A 6,666-nucleotide genomic window follows, 5' to 3' on the forward strand; every position below is an offset into this window, starting at 1 on the left:
AGGTAATCCAAAATTGCAAGAACTGAACTGAAATTGTCTTCTCCAGGTCATCATGAGGTCTCAGATATTGGCCACGCCCCCTCTAAAAAGCAGTACTTCTGTCTCTGTGGCGCAATTGGTTAGCGCGTTCGGCTGTTAACCGAAAGGATGGTGGTTCAAGCCCACCCGGGGACGAATTCTCTTTGATTAATCAGGTAAACTAATTAACAAGTCCAACCTTGCAGAATGATAGGAGCGAAAGCATGCTTGTCCAATTGCATTTGGAAGGCACTACGTGTCTACGCAAGGCAACTGCAACCCATGTAGGGAAGGCTTATGCTAAAATATTCAGTCAAATCAGCACTGTGATACATCATTGGTTCTTCCTCACCTAGGCCCAAAAAGGTAATCAAAAATTTCAACAACTGAAATTGTCTTCGCCAGGTCATCATGAGGCCTCAGATATTAGCAATGCCCCCTCAACAGAGCGACACTTCTGTCTCTGTGGCGCAATTGGTTAGCGCGTTCGGCTGTTAACTGAAAGGATGGTGGTTCAAGCCCACCCAGGGACGAGTTCTGTTTGATTAATCAGGTAAATTAATTAACAAGTCCAACCTTGCAGGATGATAGGAGCGAAAGCATGCTAGTCCAATTGCATTTGGAAGGTAGGCTACTATGTCTCTGCGCAAGGCAACTGCAACCCATGTAGAGGAAGGCTTATGCTAAAATATTCAGTCAAATTAGCACTGTGATACATCATTGGTTCTTCCTCACCTAGGCCCAAAAAGGTAATCCAAAATTTCAACAACTGAAATTGTCTTCGCCAGGTCATCATGAGGCCTCAGATATTGGCCACGCCCCCTCAACAGAGCAACACTTCTGTCTCTGTGGCGCAATTGGTTAGCGCGTTCGGCTGTTAACCGAAAGGATGGTGGTTCAAGCCCACCCAGGGACGAGTTCTGTTTGATTAATCAGGTAAATTAATTAACAAGTCCAACCTTGCAGGATGATAGGAGCGAAAGCATGCTTGTCCAATTGCATTTGGAAGGTAGGCTACTATGTGTCTACGCAAGGCAACTGCAACCCATGTAGAGGAAGCTTTATGCTAAAATATTCACAGTTAAATCAGCACTGTGATACATCATTGGTTCTTCCTCACTTAGGCCCAAAAAGGTAATCCAAAATTGCAAGAACTGAACTGAAATTGTCTTCTCCAGGTCATCATGAGGTCTCAGATATTGGCCACGCCCCCTCTAAAAAGCAGTACTTCTGTCTCTGTGGTGCAATTGGTTAGCGCGTTCGGCTGTTAACCGAAAGGATGGTGGTTCAAGCCCACCCAGGGACGAATTCTCTTTGATTAATCAGGTAAACTAATTAACAAGTCCAACCTTGCAGAATGATAGGAGCGAAAGCATGCTTGTCCAATTGCATTTGGAAGGTACTATGTATCTACGCAAGGCAACTGCAACCCATGTAGAGGAAGCTTTATGCTAAAATATTCACAGTTAAATCAGCACTGTGGTACATCATTTGTTCTTCCTCACTTAGGCCCAAAAAGTTAATCCAACATTTCAAGAACTGAAATTGTCTTCTCCAGGTCATCATGAGGTCTCAGATATTGGCCACGCCCCCTCTAAAAAGCAGTACTTCTGTCTCTGTGGCGCAATTGGTTAGCGCGTTCGGCTGTTAACCGAAAGGATGGTGGTTCAAGCCCACCCAGGGACGAATTCTCTTTGATTAATCAGGTAAACTAATTAACAAGTCCAACCTTGCAGAATGATAGGAGCGAAAGCATGCTTGTCCAATTGCATTTGGAAGGCACTACGTGTCTACGCAAGGCAACTGCAACCCATGTAGAGGAAGGCTTATGCTAAAATATTCAGTCAAATCAGCACTGTGATACATCATTGGTTCTTCCTCACCTAGGCCCAAAAAGGTAATCCAAAATTTCAACAACTGAAATTGTCTTCGCCAGGTCATCATGAGGCCTCAGATATTGGCCACGCCCCCTCAACAGAGCAACACTTCTGTCTCTGTGGCGCAATTGGTTAGCGCGTTCGGCTGTTAACCGAAAGGATGGTGGTAATCAAAAATTTCAACAACTGAAATTGTCTTCGCCAGGTCATCATGAGGCCTCAGATATTAGCAATGCCCCCTCAACAGAGCGACACTTCTGTCTCTGTGGCGCAATTGGTTAGCGCGTTCGGCTGTTAACCGAAAGGATGGTGGTTCAAGCCCACCCAGGGACGAGTTCTGTTTGATTAATCAGGTAAATTAATTAACAAGTCCAACCTTGCAGGATGATAGGAGCGAAAGCATGCTTGTCCAATTGCATTTGGAAGGTACTATGTATCTACGCAAGGCAACTGCAACCCATGTAGAGGAAGCTTTATGCTAAAATATTCACAGTTAAATCAGCACTGTGATACATCATTGGTTCTTCCTCACTTAGGCCCAAAAAGGTAATCCAAAATTGCAAGAACTGAACTGAAATTGTCTTCTCCAGGTCATCATGAGGTCTCAGATATTGGCCACGCCCCCTCTAAAAAGCAGTACTTCTGTCTCTGTGGCGCAATTGGTTAGCGCGTTCGGCTGTTAACCGAAAGGATGGTGGTTCAAGCCCACCCAGGGACGAGTTCTGTTTGATTAATCAGGTAAATTAATTAACAAGTCCAACCTTGCAGGATGATAGGAGCGAAAGCATGCTTGTCCAATTGCATTTGGAAGGTAGGCTACTATGTCTCTGCGCAAGGCAACTGCAACCCATGTAGAGGAAGCTTTATGCTAAAATATTCACAGTTAAATCAGCACTGTGATACATCATTGGTTCTTCCTCACTTAGGCCCAAAAAGGTAATCCAAAATTGCAAGAACTGAACTGAAATTGTCTTCTCCAGGTCATCATGAGGCCTCAGATATTGGCCACGCCCCCTCAACAGAGCAGCACTTCTGTCTCTGTGGCACAATTGGTTAGCGCGTTCGGCTGTTAACTAAAAGGATGGTGGTTCAAGCCCACACAGGATGAGTTCTGTTTGATTAGCCAGGTAAATTAATTAACAAGTCCAACCTTGCAGAAAGATAGGAGCGAAAGCATGCCTGTCCAATTGCATTTGGAAGGCACTATGTGTCTACGCAAGGCAACTGCAATGCATGTAGAGGAAGCCTTATGCTAAAATATTCACAGTCAAATCAGCACTGTGATACATTATTGGTTGTTCCTCACTGAGTCCCAAGAACCAAATCCAACATTTCAAGAACTGAAATTGTCTTCTCCAGGTCATCATGAGGTCTCAGATATTGGCCACGCCCCTTCAAAAAAGCAGCACTTCTGTCTCTGTGGCGCAATTGGTTAGCGCGTTCGGCTGTTAACCGAAAAGATGGTGGTTCAATCCCACCCAGGGACGAGTTCTGTTTGATTAATCAGGTAAATTAATTAACAAGTCCAACCTTGCAGGATGATAGGAGCGAAAGCATGCTTGTCCAATTGCATTTGGAAGGTACTATGTATCTACGCAAGGCAACTGCAACCCATGTAGAGGAAGCTTTATGCTAAAATATTCACAGTTAAATCAGCACTGTGATACATCATTGGTTCTTCCTCACTTAGGCCCAAAAAGGTAATCCAAAATTGCAAGAACTGAACTGAAATTGTCTTCTCCAGGTCATCATGAGGTCTCAGATATTGGCCACGCCCCCTCTAAAAAGCAGTACTTCTGTCTCTGTGGCGCAATTGGTTAGCGCGTTCGGCTGTTAACCGAAAGGATGGTGGTTCAAGCCCACCCAGGGACGATTTCTGTTTGATTAATCAGGTAAATTAATTAACAAGTCCAACCTTGCAGGATGATAGGAGCGAAAGCATGCTTGTCCAATTGCATTTGGAAGGTAGGCTACTATGTCTCTGCGCAAGGCAACTGCAACCCATGTAGAGGAAGCTTTATGCTAAAATATTCACAGTTAAATCAGCACTGTGATACATCATTGGTTCTTCCTCACTTAGGCCCAAAAAGGTAATCCAAAATTGCAAGAACTGAACTGAAATTGTCTTCTCCAGGTCATCATGAGGCCTCAGATATTGGCCACGCCCCCTCAACAGAGCAGCACTTCTGTCTCTGTGGCACAATTGGTTAGCGCGTTCGGCTGTTAACTAAAAGGATGGTGGTTCAAGCCCACACAGGATGAGTTCTGTTTGATTAGCCAGGTAAATTAATTAACAAGTCCAACCTTGCAGAAAGATAGGAGCGAAAGCATGCCTGTCCAATTGCATTTGGAAGGCACTATGTGTCTACGCAAGGCAACTGCAATGCATGTAGAGGAAGCCTTATGCTAAAATATTCACAGTCAAATCAGCACTGTGATACATTATTGGTTGTTCCTCACTGAGTCCCAAGAACCAAATCCAACATTTCAAGAACTGAAATTGTCTTCTCCAGGTCATCATGAGGTCTCAGATATTGGCCACGCCCCTTCAAAAAAGCAGCACTTCTGTCTCTGTGGCGCAATTGGTTAGCGCGTTCGGCTGTTAACCGAAAAGATGGTGGTTCAAGCCCACCCAGGGACGAGTTCTGTTTGATTAATCAGGTAAATTAATTAACAAGTCCAACCTTGCAGGATGATAGGAGCGAAAGCATGCTTGTCCAATTGCATTTGGAAGGTACTATGTATCTACGCAAGGCAACTGCAACCCATGTAGAGGAAGCTTTATGCTAAAATATTCACAGTTAAATCAGCACTGTGGTACATCATTTGTTCTTCCTCACTTAGGCCCAAAAAGCTAATCCAACATTTCAAGAACTGAAATTGTCTTCTCCAGGTCATCATGAGGTCTCAGATATTGGCCACGCCCCCTCTAAAAAGCAGTACTTCTGTCTCTGTGGCGCAATTGGTTAGCGCGTTCGGCTGTTAACCGAAAGGATGGTGGTTCAAGCCCACCCAGGGACGAATTCTCTTTGATTAATCAGGTAAACTAATTAACAAGTCCAACCTTACAGAATGATAGGAGCGAAAGCATGCTTGTCCAATTGCATTTGGAAGGCACTACGTGTCTACGTAAGGCAACTGCAACCCATGTAGAGGAAGGCTTATGCTAAAATATTCAGTCAAATCAGCACTGTGATACATCATTGGTTCTTCCTCACCTAGGCCCAAAAAGGTAATCCAAAATTTCAACAACTGAAATTGTCTTCGCCAGGTCATCATGAGGCCTCAGATATTGGCAACGCCCCCTCAACAGAGCGACACTTCTGTCTCTGTGGCGCTACTTGGTTCAGGAGAGTCGGTCTACGGTCCAATCTCAGCATCCAATCACGAGACTCCCTCTCCAATGTCAAGATTGGACGGAGGCCAATCAGAGTCGTCGCTGTCCAATGTCAGATTGGATGGAGACCAATCACGCTTCGACATCAGATTGGACGGAGGCCAATCACGAGACTCCCTCTCCAATGTCAAGATTGGACGGAGGCCAATCAGAGTCGTCGCTGTCCAATCTGAGGGGGCAATCACGTCGCTTCTTTCTGGTTACGTTGGCCCGCCCGCTTACGTCTCCGTCTCGAAGCGAACGAAAACTTGGAAAACTTGCATCTGATTTACAGTAAATACATTCATTTTTTTCTGATCGAATGGTCATCAATGTTATATTTCCATATTCTAATTCTATGATTTCGTTGGCGAGTCATGAAGTTTTCCAGCAACTTCAGTCATCGTAGCTAGCTACTGTAATAGCGTTACTGTGCTGCGTTAGCGGTCGTGTGTACTGTAATAGCGCTACAATGAATGGAGACACTCGTGTATGACTATATATTTATATCGTTATAATATTCAGTCATCGTAGCTAGCTACTGTAATAGCGTTACTATGCTGCGTTAGCGGTCGGTGTGTACTGTAATAGCGTTACAATGAATGGAGACACTCGTGTATGACTATATATTTATATCGTTATAATATTCCGAATATTCTGATTAAAGTAAGGCATCATTTAGCTCAACATTTAAGTTGCTGATGACCTGTTTTAACATAAACTAACGTTATTCAACTGTGATTCATAGTTGTAACTACTGTTATTATTTCCTTGTTGTCTTCAGATGAGTTCTAACCCAAAGAGCCACAAGGCAATGGGAGAGGGGGAGTGGATGGTGAGACTTAAGAAATTTGCCAGCTCTGGGGTTTGGCCTGCTGGAGGAGGCAACAGACCAGCCCCGAGGCAGCGCAAATGGCATGACCTCTACCAGAAGGTAAAGTAGAGCAAAATATCCACCTATTACTTATGACCATGCATATCACTAGATGAGAAATAGTCATTCTGATGGTACAGATTGTATTAATCTGACCATGGACTGTACACTGAATGTCTCACTCCAGGCTGAATAAAATACTGATTGTTTCAGATTGAGAAATGCCCCATGCAGGCCCGTGGACAGACCAACATCTTTGGAGGGTCCATAGCCTGTAGTTGTGGATTTCACACTGTTAAGGTGAGCATTAGAAAAATCACAATCCCGCATATCTGTTTACATTGCTGTTATGCTGTTGCTGTTACAGCACATGTCATAATGCTGTTGTTTTAGCAGCCTGCCACTCCTCTTCCTCCTGCTGATGTCCAGCCTGTGGCCTCAGTGTCAGCCCCTGGTGATAATGTAGCCCAGCGGTCTTTCCTGCGCCCCCCTCCAAGTTTAGCATTGGTGAATATTGTTGC

This window comes from Eutrigla gurnardus (assembly GCF_963514095.1).
Source record: "Eutrigla gurnardus genome assembly, chromosome: 12".
Classification (NCBI taxonomy): Eukaryota; Metazoa; Chordata; class Actinopteri; order Perciformes; family Triglidae; genus Eutrigla; species Eutrigla gurnardus.